Below are 18,886 nucleotides of genomic sequence, written 5' to 3'. Positions count from 1 at the left end.
AATTATTCACATAATGAAAACCTATACTTTGTTTCAGGCGATTTTCCCATTCAAATGCATGTAACAGTGAGAAACGCATTGTCTTGGCGAAATAAAGCGTTTTTGAACAACTTCATATAAATCGCTGTAACTTTTGATAGAAGACTCAGACAAACATGTTTATGGCTTTATCTTATAGAACTCAATATCCCCGTGCTGGGCAAACAGGTTTTGCAGCCGTTTGAGCTAAGATTTTAAAATTATTCACATAATGAAAACCTATACTTTGTTTCAGGCGAGTTTCCCATTCAAATGCATGTAACAGTGAGAAACACACTGTCTTGGCGAAATAAAGCGTTTTTGTACAACTTCATATAAATCGCTGTAACTTTTGATAGAAGACTCAGACAAACATGTTTATGGCTTTATCTTATAGAACTCAATATCCCCGTGCTGGGCAAACAGGTTTTGCAGCCGTTTGAGCTAAGATTTTAAAATTATTCACATAATGAAAACCTATACTTTGTTTCAGGCGAGTTTCCCATTCAAATGCATGTAACAGTGAGAAACGCATTGTCTTGGCGAAATAAAGCGTTTTTGAACAACTTCATATAAATCGCTGTAACTTTTGATAGAAGACTCAGACAAACATGTTTATGGCTTTATCTTATAGAACTCAATATCCCCGTGCTGGGCAAACAGGTTTTGCAGCCGTTTGAGCTAAGATTTTAAAATTATTCACATAATGAAAACCTATACTTTGTTTCAGGCGAGTTTCCCATTCAAATGCATGTAACAGTGAGAAACACACTGTCTTGGCGAAATAAAGCGTTTTTGAACAACTTCATATAAATCGCTGTAACTTTTGATAGAAGACTCAGACAAACATGTTTATGGCTTTATCTTATAGAACTCAATATCCCCGTACTGGGCAAACGGGTTTTGCAGCTGTTTGAACTAAGATTTCCAAGTTATTCACATAATGAAAACCTATACTTTGTCTCAGGCGAGTTTCCCATTCAAATGCATGTAACAGTGAGAAACGCACTGTCTTGGCGAAATAAAGCGTTTTTGTACAACTTCATATAAATCGCTGTAACTTTTGATAGAAGACTCAGACAAACATGTTTATGGCTTTATCTTATAGAACTCAATATCCCCGTGCTGGGCAAACAGGTTTTGCAGCCGTTTGAGCTAAGATTTTAAAATTATTCACATAATGAAAACCTATACTTTGTTTCAGGCGATTTTCCCATTCAAATGCATGTAACAGTGAGAAACGCATTGTCTTGGCGAAATAAAGCGTTTTTGAACAACTTCATATAAATCGCTGTAACTTTTGATAGAAGACTCAGACAAACATGTTTATGGCTTTATCTTATAGAACTCAATATCCCCGTGCTGGGCAAACAGGTTTTGCAGCCGTTTGAGCTAATATTTTAAAATTATTCACATAATGAAAACCTATACTTTGTCTCAGGCGAGTTTCCCATTCAAATGCATGTAACAGTGAGAAACGCATTGTCTTGGCAAAATAAAGCGTTTTTGAATAACTTCATATAAATCGCTGTAACTTTTGATAGAAGACTCAGATAAACATGTTTATGGCTTTATCTTATAGAACTCAATATCCCCGTGCTGGGCAAATAGAACAGGTTTTGCAGCCGTTTGAGCTAAGATTTTAAAATTATTCACATAATGAAAACCTATACTTTGTTTCAGGCGAGTTTCCCATTCAAATGCATGTAACAGTGAGAAACACACTGTCTTAGCGAAATAAAGCGTTTTTGTACAACTTTATATAAATCGCTGTAACTTTTGATAGAAGACTCAGACAAACATGTTTATGGCTTTATCTTATAGAACTCAATATCCCCGTGCTGGGCAAGCAGGTTTTGCAGCCGTTTGAGCTAAGATTTTAAAATTATTCACATAATGAAAACCTATACTTTGTTTCAGGCGAGTTCCCCATTCAAATGCATGTAACAGTGAGAAACGCATTGTCTTGGCGAAATAAAGCGTTTTTGAACAACTTCATATAAATCGCTGTAACTTTTGATAGAAGACTCAGACAAACATGTTTATGGCTTTATCTTATAGAACTCAATATCCCCGTGCTGGGCAAACAGGTTTTGCAGCCGTTTGAGCTAAGATTTTAAAATTATTCACATAATGAAAACCTATACTTTGTTTCAGGCGAGTTTCCCATTCAAATGCATGTAACAGTGAGAAACGCATTGTCTTGGCGAAATAAAGCGTTTTTGAACAACTTCATATAAATCGCTGTAACTTTTGATAGAAGACTCAGACAAACATGTTTATGGCTTTATCTTATAGAACTCAATATCCCCGTACTGGGCAAACGGGTTTTGCAGCTGTTTGAACTAAGATTTTAAAATTATTCACATAATGAAAACCTATACTTTGTTTCAGGCGAGTTTCCCATTCAAATGCATGTAACAGTGAGAAACACACTGTCTTGGCGAAATAAAGCGTTTTTGAACAACTTCATATAAATCGCTGTAACTTTTGATAGAAGACTCAGACAAACATGTTTATGGCTTTATCTTATAGAACTCAATATCCCCGTACTGGGCAAACGGGTTTTGCAGCTGTTTGAACTAAGATTTCCAAGTTATTCACATAATGAAAACCTATACTTTGTCTCAGGCGAGTTTCCCATTCAAATGCATGTAACAGTGAGAAACGCACTGTCTTGGCGAAATAAAGCGTTTTTGTACAACTTCATATAAATCGCTGTAACTTTTGATAGAAGACTCAGACAAACATGTTTATGGCTTTATCTTATAGAACTCAATATCCCCGTGCTGGGCAAACAGGTTTTGCAGCCGTTTGAGCTAAGATTTTAAAATTATTCACATAATGAAAACCTATACTTTGTTTCAGGCGAGTTTCCCATTCAAATGCATGTAACAGTGAGAAACGCATTGTCTTGGCGAAATAAAGCGTTTTTGAACAACTTCATATAAATCGCTGTAACTTTTGATAGAAGACTCAGACAAACATGTTTATGGCTTTATCTTATAGAACTCAATATCCCCGTGCTGGGCAAACAGAACAGGTTTTGCAGCCGTTTGAGCTAAGATTTTAAAATTATTCACATAATGAAAACCTATACTTTGTTTCAGGCGAGTTTCCCATTCAAATGCATGTAACAGTGAGAAACGCATTGTCTTGGCGAAATAAAGCGTTTTTGAACAACTTCATATAAATCGCTGTAACTTTTGATAGAAGACTCAGACAAACATGTTTATGGCTTTATCTTATAGAACTCAATATCCCCGTGCTGGGCAAACAGAACAGGTTTTGCAGCCGTTTGAGCTAAGATTTTAAAATTATTCACATAATGAAAACCTATACTTTGTTTCAGGCGAGTTTCCCATTCAAATGCATGTAACAGTGAGAAACGCATTGTCTTGGCGAAATAAAGCGTTTTTGAACAACTTCATATAAATCGCTGTAACTTTTGATAGAAGACTCAGACAAACATGTTTATGGCTTTATCTTATAGAACTCAATATCCCCGTGCTGGGCAAACAGGTTTTGCAGCCGTTTGAGCTAAGATTTTAAAATTATTCACATAATGAAAACCTATACTTTGTTTCAGGCGAGTTTCCCATTCAAATGCATGTAACAGTGAGAAACACACTGTCTTGGCGAAATAAAGCGTTTTTGAACAACTTCATATAAATCGCTGTAACTTTTGATAGAAGACTCAGACAAACATGTTTATGGCTTTATCTTATAGAACTCAATATCCCCGTACTGGGCAAACGGGTTTTGCAGCTGTTTGAACTAAGATTTCCAAGTTATTCACATAATGAAAACCTATACTTTGTTTCAGGCGAGTTTCCCATTCAAATGCATGTAACAGTGAGAAACGCATTGTCTTGGCGAAATAAAGCGTTTTTGAACAACTTCATATAAATCGCTGTAACTTTTGATAGAAGACTCAGACAAACATGTTTATGGCTTTATCTTATAGAACTCAATATCCCCGTACTGGGCAAACGGGTTTTGCAGCTGTTTGAACTAAGATTTTAAAATTATTCACATAATGAAAACCTATACTTTGTTTCAGGCGAGTTTCCCATTCAAATGCATGTAACAGTGAGAAACACACTGTCTTGGCGAAATAAAGCGTTTTTGAACAACTTCATATAAATCGCTGTAACTTTTGATAGAAGACTCAGACAAACATGTTTATGGCTTTATCTTATAGAACTCAATATCCCCGTACTGGGCAAACGGGTTTTGCAGCTGTTTGAACTAAGATTTCCAAGTTATTCACATAATGAAAACCTATACTTTGTCTCAGGCGAGTTTCCCATTCAAATGCATGTAACAGTGAGAAACGCACTGTCTTGGCGAAATAAAGCGTTTTTGTACAACTTCATATAAATCGCTGTAACTTTTGATAGAAGACTCAGACAAACATGTTTATGGCTTTATCTTATAGAACTCAATATCCCCGTGCTGGGCAAACAGGTTTTGCAGCCGTTTGAGCTAAGATTTTAAAATTATTCACATAATGAAAACCTATACTTTGTTTCAGGCGAGTTTCCCATTCAAATGCATGTAACAGTGAGAAACGCATTGTCTTGGCGAAATAAAGCGTTTTTGAACAACTTCATATAAATCGCTGTAACTTTTGATAGAAGACTCAGACAAACATGTTTATGGCTTTATCTTATAGAACTCAATATCCCCGTGCTGGGCAAACAGAACAGGTTTTGCAGCCGTTTGAGCTAAGATTTTAAAATTATTCACATAATGAAAACCTATACTTTGTTTCAGGCGAGTTTCCCATTCAAATGCATGTAACAGTGAGAAACGCATTGTCTTGGCGAAATAAAGCGTTTTTGAACAACTTCATATAAATCGCTGTAACTTTTGATAGAAGACTCAGACAAACATGTTTATGGCTTTATCTTATAGAACTCAATATCCCCGTGCTGGGCAAACAGAACAGGTTTTGCAGCCGTTTGAGCTAAGATTTTAAAATTATTCACATAATGAAAACCTATACTTTGTTTCAGGCGAGTTTCCCATTCAAATGCATGTAACAGTGAGAAACACACTGTCTTGGCGAAATAAAGCGTTTTTGAACAACTTCATATAAATCGCTGTAACTTTTGATAGAAGACTCAGACAAACATGTTTATGGCTTTATCTTATAGAACTCAATATCCCCGTACTGGGCAAACGGGTTTTGCAGCTGTTTGAACTAAGATTTCCAAGTTATTCACATAATGAAAACCTATACTTTGTCTCAGGCGAGTTTCCCATTCAAATGCATGTAACAGTGAGAAACGCACTGTCTTGGCGAAATAAAGCGTTTTTGTACAACTTCATATAAATCGCTGTAACTTTTGATAGAAGACTCAGACAAACATGTTTATGGCTTTATCTTATAGAACTCAATATCCCCGTGCTGGGCAAACAGGTTTTGCAGCCGTTTGAGCTAAGATTTTAAAATTATTCACATAATGAAAACCTATACTTTGTTTCAGGCGAGTTTCCCATTCAAATGCATGTAACAGTGAGAAACGCATTGTCTTGGCGAAATAAAGCGTTTTTGAACAACTTCATATAAATCGCTGTAACTTTTGATAGAAGACTCAGACAAACATGTTTATGGCTTTATCTTATAGAACTCAATATCCCCGTACTGGGCAAACGGGTTTTGCAGCTGTTTGAACTAAGATTTTAAAATTATTCACATAATGAAAACCTATACTTTGTTTCAGGCGAGTTTCCCATTCAAATGCATGTAACAGTGAGAAACACACTGTCTTGGCGAAATAAAGCGTTTTTGAACAACTTCATATAAATCGCTGTAACTTTTGATAGAAGACTCAGACAAACATGTTTATGGCTTTATCTTATAGAACTCAATATCCCCGTACTGGGCAAACGGGTTTTGCAGCTGTTTGAACTAAGATTTCCAAGTTATTCACATAATGAAAACCTATACTTTGTCTCAGGCGAGTTTCCCATTCAAATGCATGTAACAGTGAGAAACGCACTGTCTTGGCGAAATAAAGCGTTTTTGTACAACTTCATATAAATCGCTGTAACTTTTGATAGAAGACTCAGACAAACATGTTTATGGCTTTATCTTATAGAACTCAATATCCCCGTGCTGGGCAAACAGGTTTTGCAGCCGTTTGAGCTAAGATTTTAAAATTATTCACATAATGAAAACCTATACTTTGTTTCAGGCGAGTTTCCCATTCAAATGCATGTAACAGTGAGAAACGCATTGTCTTGGCGAAATAAAGCGTTTTTGAACAACTTCATATAAATCGCTGTAACTTTTGATAGAAGACTCAGACAAACATGTTTATGGCTTTATCTTATAGAACTCAATATCCCCGTGCTGGGCAAACAGAACAGGTTTTGCAGCCGTTTGAGCTAAGATTTTAAAATTATTCACATAATGAAAACCTATACTTTGTTTCAGGCGAGTTTCCCATTCAAATGCATGTAACAGTGAGAAACGCATTGTCTTGGCGAAATAAAGCGTTTTTGAACAACTTCATATAAATCGCTGTAACTTTTGATAGAAGACTCAGACAAACATGTTTATGGCTTTATCTTATAGAACTCAATATCCCCGTGCTGGGCAAACAGAACAGGTTTTGCAGCCGTTTGAGCTAAGATTTTTAAATTATTCACATAATGAAAACCTATACTTTGTTTCAGGCGAGTTTCCCATTCAAATGCATGTAACAGTGAGAAACGCATTGTCTTGGCGAAATAAAGCGTTTTTGAACAACTTCATATAAATCGCTGTAACTTTTGATAGAAGACTCAGACAAACATGTTTATGGCTTTATCTTATAGAACTCAATATCCCCGTGCTGGGCAAACAGGTTTTGCAGCCGTTTGAGCTAAGATTTTAAAATTATTCACATAATGAAAACCTATACTTTGTTTCAGGCGAGTTTCCCATTCAAATGCATGTAACAGTGAGAAACACACTGTCTTGGCGAAATAAAGCGTTTTTGAACAACTTCATATAAATCGCTGTAACTTTTGATAGAAGACTCAGACAAACATGTTTATGGCTTTATCTTATAGAACTCAATATCCCCGTACTGGGCAAACGGGTTTTGCAGCCGTTTGAGCTAAGATTTTAAAATTATTCACATAATGAAAACCTATACTTTGTTTCAGGCGAGTTTCCCATTCAAATGCATGTAACAGTGAGAAACACACTGTCTTGGCGAAATAAAGCGTTTTTGAACAACTTCATATAAATCGCTGTAACTTTTGATAGAAGACTCAGACAAACATGTTTATGGCTTTATCTTATAGAACTCAATATCCCCGTGCTGGGCAAACAGAACAGGTTTTGCAGCCGTTTGAGCTAAGATTTTAAAATTATTCACATAATGAAAACCTATACTTTGTTTCAGGCGAGTTTCCCATTCAAATGCATGTAACAGTGAGAAACGCATTGTCTTGGCGAAATAAAGCGTTTTTGAACAACTTCATATAAATCGCTGTAACTTTTGATAGAAGACTCAGACAAACATGTTTATGGCTTTATCTTATAGAACTCAATATCCCCGTGCTGGGCAAACAGAACAGGTTTTGCAGCCGTTTGAGCTAAGATTTTAAAATTATTCACATAATGAAAACCTATACTTTGTTTCAGGCGAGTTTCCCATTCAAATGCATGTAACAGTGAGAAACGCATTGTCTTGGCGAAATAAAGCGTTTTTGAACAACTTCATATAAATCGCTGTAACTTTTGATAGAAGACTCAGACAAACATGTTTATGGCTTTATCTTATAGAACTCAATATCCCCGTACTGGGCAAACGGGTTTTGCAGCCGTTTGAGCTAAGATTTTAAAATTATTCACATAATGAAAACCTATACTTTGTTTCAGGCGAGTTTCCCATTCAAATGCATGTAACAGTGAGAAACACACTGTCTTGGCGAAATAAAGCGTTTTTGAACAACTTCATATAAATCGCTGTAACTTTTGATAGAAGACTCAGACAAACATGTTTATGGCTTTATCTTATAGAACTCAATATCCCCGTGCTGGGCAAACAGGTTTTGCAGCCGTTTGAGCTAAGATTTTAAAATTATTCACATAATGAAAACCTATACTTTGTTTCAGGCGATTTTCCCATTCAAATGCATGTAACAGTGAGAAACGCATTGTCTTGGCGAAATAAAGCGTTTTTGAACAACTTCATATAAATCGCTGTAACTTTTGATAGAAGACTCAGACAAACATGTTTATGGCTTTATCTTATAGAACTCAATATCCCCGTGCTGGGCAAACAGGTTTTGCAGCCGTTTGAGCTAAGATTTTAAAATTATTCACATAATGAAAACCTATACTTTGTTTCAGGCGAGTTTCCCATTCAAATGCATGTAACAGTGAGAAACACACTGTCTTGGCGAAATAAAGCGTTTTTGTACAACTTCATATAAATCGCTGTAACTTTTGATAGAAGACTCAGACAAACATGTTTATGGCTTTATCTTATAGAACTCAATATCCCCGTGCTGGGCAAACAGGTTTTGCAGCCGTTTGAGCTAAGATTTTAAAATTATTCACATAATGAAAACCTATACTTTGTTTCAGGCGAGTTTCCCATTCAAATGCATGTAACAGTGAGAAACGCATTGTCTTGGCGAAATAAAGCGTTTTTGAACAACTTCATATAAATCGCTGTAACTTTTGATAGAAGACTCAGACAAACATGTTTATGGCTTTATCTTATAGAACTCAATATCCCCGTGCTGGGCAAACAGGTTTTGCAGCCGTTTGAGCTAAGATTTTAAAATTATTCACATAATGAAAACCTATACTTTGTTTCAGGCGAGTTTCCCATTCAAATGCATGTAACAGTGAGAAACACACTGTCTTGGCGAAATAAAGCGTTTTTGAACAACTTCATATAAATCGCTGTAACTTTTGATAGAAGACTCAGACAAACATGTTTATGGCTTTATCTTATAGAACTCAATATCCCCGTACTGGGCAAACGGGTTTTGCAGCTGTTTGAACTAAGATTTCCAAGTTATTCACATAATGAAAACCTATACTTTGTCTCAGGCGAGTTTCCCATTCAAATGCATGTAACAGTGAGAAACGCACTGTCTTGGCGAAATAAAGCGTTTTTGTACAACTTCATATAAATCGCTGTAACTTTTGATAGAAGACTCAGACAAACATGTTTATGGCTTTATCTTATAGAACTCAATATCCCCGTGCTGGGCAAACAGAACAGGTTTTGCAGCCGTTTGAGCTAAGATTTTAAAATTATTCACATAATGAAAACCTATACTTTGTTTCAGGCGAGTTTCCCATTCAAATGCATGTAACAGTGAGAAACGCATTGTCTTGGCGAAATAAAGCGTTTTTGAACAACTTCATATAAATCGCTGTAACTTTTGATAGAAGACTCAGACAAACATGTTTATGGCTTTATCTTATAGAACTCAATATCCCCGTGCTGGGCAAACAGAACAGGTTTTGCAGCCGTTTGAGCTAAGATTTTAAAATTATTCACATAATGAAAACCTATACTTTGTTTCAGGCGAGTTTCCCATTCAAATGCATGTAACAGTGAGAAACGCATTGTCTTGGCGAAATAAAGCGTTTTTGAACAACTTCATATAAATCGCTGTAACTTTTGATAGAAGACTCAGACAAACATGTTTATGGCTTTATCTTATAGAACTCAATATCCCCGTGCTGGGCAAACAGGTTTTGCAGCCGTTTGAGCTAAGATTTTAAAATTATTCACATAATGAAAACCTATACTTTGTTTCAGGCGAGTTTCCCATTCAAATGCATGTAACAGTGAGAAACACACTGTCTTGGCGAAATAAAGCGTTTTTGAACAACTTCATATAAATCGCTGTAACTTTTGATAGAAGACTCAGACAAACATGTTTATGGCTTTATCTTATAGAACTCAATATCCCCGTACTGGGCAAACGGGTTTTGCAGCTGTTTGAACTAAGATTTCCAAGTTATTCACATAATGAAAACCTATACTTTGTTTCAGGCGAGTTTCCCATTCAAATGCATGTAACAGTGAGAAACGCATTGTCTTGGCGAAATAAAGCGTTTTTGAACAACTTCATATAAATCGCTGTAACTTTTGATAGAAGACTCAGACAAACATGTTTATGGCTTTATCTTATAGAACTCAATATCCCCGTACTGGGCAAACGGGTTTTGCAGCTGTTTGAACTAAGATTTTAAAATTATTCACATAATGAAAACCTATACTTTGTTTCAGGCGAGTTTCCCATTCAAATGCATGTAACAGTGAGAAACACACTGTCTTGGCGAAATAAAGCGTTTTTGAACAACTTCATATAAATCGCTGTAACTTTTGATAGAAGACTCAGACAAACATGTTTATGGCTTTATCTTATAGAACTCAATATCCCCGTACTGGGCAAACGGGTTTTGCAGCTGTTTGAACTAAGATTTCCAAGTTATTCACATAATGAAAACCTATACTTTGTCTCAGGCGAGTTTCCCATTCAAATGCATGTAACAGTGAGAAACGCACTGTCTTGGCGAAATAAAGCGTTTTTGTACAACTTCATATAAATCGCTGTAACTTTTGATAGAAGACTCAGACAAACATGTTTATGGCTTTATCTTATAGAACTCAATATCCCCGTGCTGGGCAAACAGGTTTTGCAGCCGTTTGAGCTAAGATTTTAAAATTATTCACATAATGAAAACCTATACTTTGTTTCAGGCGAGTTTCCCATTCAAATGCATGTAACAGTGAGAAACGCATTGTCTTGGCGAAATAAAGCGTTTTTGAACAACTTCATATAAATCGCTGTAACTTTTGATAGAAGACTCAGACAAACATGTTTATGGCTTTATCTTATAGAACTCAATATCCCCGTGCTGGGCAAACAGAACAGGTTTTGCAGCCGTTTGAGCTAAGATTTTAAAATTATTCACATAATGAAAACCTATACTTTGTTTCAGGCGAGTTTCCCATTCAAATGCATGTAACAGTGAGAAACGCATTGTCTTGGCGAAATAAAGCGTTTTTGAACAACTTCATATAAATCGCTGTAACTTTTGATAGAAGACTCAGACAAACATGTTTATGGCTTTATCTTATAGAACTCAATATCCCCGTGCTGGGCAAACAGAACAGGTTTTGCAGCCGTTTGAGCTAAGATTTTAAAATTATTCACATAATGAAAACCTATACTTTGTTTCAGGCGAGTTTCCCATTCAAATGCATGTAACAGTGAGAAACACACTGTCTTGGCGAAATAAAGCGTTTTTGAACAACTTCATATAAATCGCTGTAACTTTTGATAGAAGACTCAGACAAACATGTTTATGGCTTTATCTTATAGAACTCAATATCCCCGTACTGGGCAAACGGGTTTTGCAGCTGTTTGAACTAAGATTTCCAAGTTATTCACATAATGAAAACCTATACTTTGTCTCAGGCGAGTTTCCCATTCAAATGCATGTAACAGTGAGAAACGCACTGTCTTGGCGAAATAAAGCGTTTTTGTACAACTTCATATAAATCGCTGTAACTTTTGATAGAAGACTCAGACAAACATGTTTATGGCTTTATCTTATAGAACTCAATATCCCCGTGCTGGGCAAACAGGTTTTGCAGCCGTTTGAGCTAAGATTTTAAAATTATTCACATAATGAAAACCTATACTTTGTTTCAGGCGAGTTTCCCATTCAAATGCATGTAACAGTGAGAAACGCATTGTCTTGGCGAAATAAAGCGTTTTTGAACAACTTCATATAAATCGCTGTAACTTTTGATAGAAGACTCAGACAAACATGTTTATGGCTTTATCTTATAGAACTCAATATCCCCGTGCTGGGCAAACAGAACAGGTTTTGCAGCCGTTTGAGCTAAGATTTTAAAATTATTCACATAATGAAAACCTATACTTTGTTTCAGGCGAGTTTCCCATTCAAATGCATGTAACAGTGAGAAACGCATTGTCTTGGCGAAATAAAGCGTTTTTGAACAACTTCATATAAATCGCTGTAACTTTTGATAGAAGACTCAGACAAACATGTTTATGGCTTTATCTTATAGAACTCAATATCCCCGTGCTGGGCAAACAGAACAGGTTTTGCAGCCGTTTGAGCTAAGATTTTAAAATTATTCACATAATGAAAACCTATACTTTGTTTCAGGCGAGTTTCCCATTCAAATGCATGTAACAGTGAGAAACGCATTGTCTTGGCGAAATAAAGCGTTTTTGAACAACTTCATATAAATCGCTGTAACTTTTGATAGAAGACTCAGACAAACATGTTTATGGCTTTATCTTATAGAACTCAATATCCCCGTGCTGGGCAAACAGGTTTTGCAGCCGTTTGAGCTAAGATTTTAAAAGTATTCACATAATGAAAACCTATACTTTGTTTCAGGCGAGTTTCCCATTCAAATGCATGTAACAGTGAGAAACACACTGTCTTGGCGAAATAAAGCGTTTTTGAACAACTTCATATAAATCGCTGTAACTTTTGATAGAAGACTCAGACAAACATGTTTATGGCTTTATCTTATAGAACTCAATATCCCCGTACTGGGCAAACGGGTTTTGCAGCTGTTTGAACTAAGATTTCCAAGTTATTCACATAATGAAAACCTATACTTTGTCTCAGGCGAGTTTCCCATTCAAATGCATGTAACAGTGAGAAACGCACTGTCTTGGCGAAATAAAGCGTTTTTGTACAACTTCATATAAATCGCTGTAACTTTTGATAGAAGACTCAGACAAACATGTTTATGGCTTTATCTTATAGAACTCAATATCCCCGTGCTGGGCAAACAGGTTTTGCAGCCGTTTGAGCTAAGATTTTAAAATTATTCACATAATGAAAACCTATACTTTGTTTCAGGCGATTTTCCCATTCAAATGCATGTAACAGTGAGAAACGCATTGTCTTGGCGAAATAAAGCGTTTTTGAACAACTTCATATAAATCGCTGTAACTTTTGATAGAAGACTCAGACAAACATGTTTATGGCTTTATCTTATAGAACTCAATATCCCCGTGCTGGGCAAACAGAACAGGTTTTGCAGCCGTTTGAGCTAAGATTTTAAAATTATTCACATAATGAAAACCTATACTTTGTTTCAGGCGAGTTTCCCATTCAAATGCATGTAACAGTGAGAAACGCATTGTCTTGGCGAAATAAAGCGTTTTTGAACAACTTCATATAAATCGCTGTAACTTTTGATAGAAGACTCAGACAAACATGTTTATGGCTTTATCTTATAGAACTCAATATCCCCGTGCTGGGCAAACAGAACAGGTTTTGCAGCCGTTTGAGCTAAGATTTTAAAATTATTCACATAATGAAAACCTATACTTTGTTTCAGGCGAGTTTCCCATTCAAATGCATGTAACAGTGAGAAACGCATTGTCTTGGCGAAATAAAGCGTTTTTGAACAACTTCATATAAATCGCTGTAACTTTTGATAGAAGACTCAGACAAACATGTTTATGGCTTTATCTTATAGAACTCAATATCCCCGTGCTGGGCAAACGGGTTTTGCAGCTGTTTGAACTAAGATTTCCAAGTTATTCACATAATGAAAACCTATACTTTGTCTCAGGCGAGTTTCCCATTCAAATGCATGTAACAGTGAGAAACGCACTGTCTTGGCGAAATAAAGCGTTTTTGTACAACTTCATATAAATCGCTGTAACTTTTGATAGAAGACTCAGACAAACATGTTTATGGCTTTATCTTATAGAACTCAATATCCCCGTGCTGGGCAAACAGGTTTTGCAGCCGTTTGAGCTAAGATTTTAAAATTATTCACATAATGAAAACCTATACTTTGTTTCAGGCGATTTTCCCATTCAAATGCATGTAACAGTGAGAAACGCATTGTCTTGGCGAAATAAAGCGTTTTTGAACAACTTCATATAAATCGCTGTAACTTTTGATAGAAGACTCAGACAAACATGTTTATGGCTTTATCTTATAGAACTCAATATCCCCGTGCTGGGCAAACAGGTTTTGCAGCCGTTTGAGCTAAGATTTTAAAATTATTCACATAATGAAAACCTATACTTTGTTTCAGGCGAGTTTCCCATTCAAATGCATGTAACAGTGAGAAACGCATTGTCTTGGCGAAATAAAGCGTTTTTGAACAACTTCATATAAATCGCTGTAACTTTTGATAGAAGACTCAGACAAACATGTTTATGGCTTTATCTTATAGAACTCAATATCCCCGTGCTGGGCAAACAGGTTTTGCAGCCGTTTGAGCTAAGATTTTAAAATTATTCACATAATGAAAACCTATACTTTGTTTCAGGCGAGTTTCCCATTCAAATGCATGTAACAGTGAGAAACACACTGTCTTGGCGAAATAAAGCGTTTTTGAACAACTTCATATAAATCGCTGTAACTTTTGATAGAAGACTCAGACAAACATGTTTATGGCTTTATCTTATAGAACTCAATATCCCCGTACTGGGCAAACGGGTTTTGCAGCTGTTTGAACTAAGATTTCCAAGTTATTCACATAATGAAAACCTATACTTTGTCTCAGGCGAGTTTCCCATTCAAATGCATGTAACAGTGAGAAACGCACTGTCTTGGCGAAATAAAGCGTTTTTGTACAACTTCATATAAATCGCTGTAACTTTTGATAGAAGACTCAGACAAACATGTTTATGGCTTTATCTTATAGAACTCAATATCCCCGTGCTGGGCAAACAGGTTTTGCAGCCGTTTGAGCTAATATTTTAAAATTATTCACATAATGAAAACCTATACTTTGTCTCAGGCGAGTTTCCCATTCAAATGCATGTAACAGTGAGAAACGCATTGTCTTGGCGAAATAAAGCGTTTTTGAACAACTTCATATAAATCGCTGTAACTTTTGATAGAAGACTCAGACAAACATGTTTATGGCTTTATCTTATAGAACTCAATATCCCCGTGCTGGGCAAACAGAACAGGTTTTGCAGCCGTTTGAGCTAAGATTTTAAAATTATTCACATAATGAAAACCTATACTTTGTTTCAGGCGAGTTTCCCATTCAAATGCATGTAACAGTGAGAAACGCATTGTCTTGGCGAAATAAAGCGTTTTTGAACAACTTCATATAAATCGCTGTAACTTTTGATAGAAGACTCAGACAAACATGTTTATGGCTTTATCTTATAGAACTCAATATCCCCGTGCTGGGCAAACGGGTTTTGCAGCTGTTTGAACTAAGATTTCCAAGTTATTCACATAATGAAAACCTATACTTTGTCTCAGGCGAGTTTCCCATTCAAATGCATGTAACAGTGAGAAACGCACTGTCTTGGCGAAATAAAGCGTTTTTGTACAACTTCATATAAATCGCTGTAACTTTTGATAGAAGACTCAGACAAACATGTTTATGGCTTTATCTTATAGAACTCAATATCCCCGTGCTGGGCAAACAGGTTTTGCAGCCGTTTGAGCTAAGATTTTAAAATTATTCACATAATGAAAACCTATACTTTGTTTCAGGCGATTTTCCCATTCAAATGCATGTAACAGTGAGAAACGCATTGTCTTGGCGAAATAAAGCGTTTTTGAACAACTTCATATAAATCGCTGTAACTTTTGATAGAAGACTCAGACAAACATGTTTATGGCTTTATCTTATAGAACTCAATATCCCCGTGCTGGGCAAACAGGTTTTGCAGCCGTTTGAGCTAAGATTTTAAAATTATTCACATAATGAAAACCTATACTTTGTTTCAGGCGAGTTTCCCATTCAAATGCATGTAACAGTGAGAAACGCATTGTCTTGGCGAAATAAAGCGTTTTTGAACAACTTCATATAAATCGCTGTAACTTTTGATAGAAGACTCAGACAAACATGTTTATGGCTTTATCTTATAGAACTCAATATCCCCGTGCTGGGCAAACAGGTTTTGCAGCCGTTTGAGCTAAGATTTTAAAATTATTCACATAATGAAAACCTATACTTTGTTTCAGGCGAGTTTCCCATTCAAATGCATGTAACAGTGAGAAACACACTGTCTTGGCGAAATAAAGCGTTTTTGAACAACTTCATATAAATCGCTGTAACTTTTGATAGAAGACTCAGACAAACATGTTTATGGCTTTATCTTATAGAACTCAATATCCCCGTACTGGGCAAACGGGTTTTGCAGCTGTTTGAACTAAGATTTCCAAGTTATTCACATAATGAAAACCTATACTTTGTCTCAGGCGAGTTTCCCATTCAAATGCATGTAACAGTGAGAAACGCACTGTCTTGGCGAAATAAAGCGTTTTTGTACAACTTCATATAAATCGCTGTAACTTTTGATAGAAGACTCAGACAAACATGTTTATGGCTTTATCTTATAGAACTCAATATCCCCGTGCTGGGCAAACAGGTTTTGCAGCCGTTTGAGCTAATATTTTAAAATTATTCACATAATGAAAACCTATACTTTGTCTCAGGCGAGTTTCCCATTCAAATGCATGTAACAGTGAGAAACGCATTGTCTTGGCAAAATAAAGCGTTTTTGAATAACTTCATATAAATCGCTGTAACTTTTGATAGAAGACTCAGATAAACATGTTTATGGCTTTATGTTATAGAACTCAATATCCCCGTGCTGGGCAAATAGAACAGGTTTTGCAGCCGTTTGAGCTAAGATTTTAAAATTATTCACATAATGAAAACCTATACTTTGTTTCAGGCGAGTTTCCCATTCAAATGCATGTAACAGTGAGAAACACACTGTCTTAGCGAAATAAAGCGTTTTTGTACAACTTTATATAAATCGCTGTAACTTTTGATAGAAGACTCAGACAAACATGTTTATGGCTTTATCTTATAGAACTCAATATCCCCGTGCTGGGCAAACAGAACAGGTTTTGCAGCCGTTTGAGCTAAGATTTTAAAATTATTCACATAATGAAAACCTATACTTTGTTTCAGGCGAGTTTCCCATTCAAATGCATGTAACAGTGAGAAACGCATTGTCTTGGCGAAATAAAGCGTTTTTGAACAACTTCATATAAATCGCTGTAACTTTTGATAGAAGACTCAGACAAACATGTTTATGGCTTTATCTTATAGAACTCAATATCCCCGTGCTGGGCAAACAGGTTTTGCAGCCGTTTGAGCTAAGATTTTAAAATTATTCACATAATGAAAACCTATACTTTGTTTCAGGCGAGTTCCCCATTCAAATGCATGTAACAGTGAGAAACGCATTGTCTTGGCGAAATAAAGCGTTTTTGAACAACTTCATATAAATCGCTGTAACTTTTGATAGAAGACTCAGACAAACATGTTTATGGCTTTATCTTATAGAACTCAATATCCCCGTGCTGGGCAAACAGAACAGGTTTTGCAGCCGTTTGAGCTAAGATTTTAAAATTATTCACATAATGAAAACCTATACTTTGTTTCAGGCGAGTTTCCCATTCAAATGCATGTAACAGTGAGAAACGCATTGTCTTGGCGAAATAAAGCGTTTTTGAACAACTTCATATAAATCGCTGTAACTTTTGATAGAAGACTCAGACAAACATGTTTATGGCTTTATCTTATAGAACTCAATATCCCCGTGCTGGGCAAACAGGTTTTGCAGCCGTTTGAGCTAAGATTTTAAAATTATTCACATAATGAAAACCTATACTTTGTTTCAGGCGAGTTCCCCATTCAAATGCATGTAACAGTGAGAAACGCATTGTCTTGGCGAAATAAAGCGTTTTTGAACAACTTCATATAAATCGCTGTAACTTTTGATAGAAGACTCAGACAAACATGTTTATGGCTTTATCTTATAGAACTCAATATCCCCGTGCTGGGCAAACAGGTTTTGCAGCCGTTTGAGCTAAGATTTTAAAATTATTCACATAATGAAAACCTATACTTTGTTTCAGGCGAGTTTCCCATTCAAATGCATGTAACAGTGAGAAACACACTGTCTTAGCGAAATAAAGCGTTTTTGTACAACTTTATATAAATCGCTGTAACTTTTGATAGAAGACTCAGACAAACATGTTTATGGCTTTATCTTATAGAACTCAATATCCCCGTGCTGGGCAAACAGAACAGGTTTTGCAGCCGTTTGAGCTAAGATTTTAAAATTATTCACATAATGAAAACCTATACTTTGTTTCAGGCGAGTTTCCCATTCAAATGCATGTAACAGTGAGAAACGCATTGTCTTGGCGAAATAAAGCGTTTTTGAACAACTTCATATAAATCGCTGTAACTTTTGATAGAAGACTCAGACAAACATGTTTATGGCTTTATCTTATAGAACTCAATATCCCCGTGCTGGGCAAACAGGTTTTGCAGCCGTTTGAGCTAAGATTTTAAAATTATTCACATAATGAAAACCTATACTTTGTTTCAGGCGAGTTTCCCATTCAAATGCATGTAACAGTGAGAAACGCATTGTCTTGGCGAAATAAAGCGTTTTTGAACAACTTCATATAAATCGCTGTAACTTTTGATAGAAGACTCAGACAAACATGTTTATGGCTTTATCTTATAGAACTCAATATCCCCGTACTGGGCAAACGGGTTTTGCAGCTGTTTGAACTAAGATTTTAAAATTATTCACATAATGAAAACCTATACTTTGTTTCAGGCGAGTTTCCCATTCAAATGCATGTAACAGTGAGAAACACACTGTCTTGGCGAAATAAAGCGTTTTTGAACAACTTCATATAAATCGCTGTAACTTTTGATAGAAGACTCAGACAAACATGTTTATGGCTTTATCTTATAGAACTCAATATCCCCGTACTGGGCAAACGGGTTTTGCAGCTGTTTGAACTAAGATTTCCAAGTTATTCACATAATGAAAACCTATACTTTGTCTCAGGCGAGTTTCCCATTCA

Source organism: Maylandia zebra, linkage group LG22 (genome assembly GCF_041146795.1).
Source record: "Maylandia zebra isolate NMK-2024a linkage group LG22, Mzebra_GT3a, whole genome shotgun sequence".
NCBI classification, from domain to species: Eukaryota; Metazoa; Chordata; class Actinopteri; order Cichliformes; family Cichlidae; genus Maylandia; species Maylandia zebra.
Note: the sequence above shows the minus strand (reverse complement) of the source record.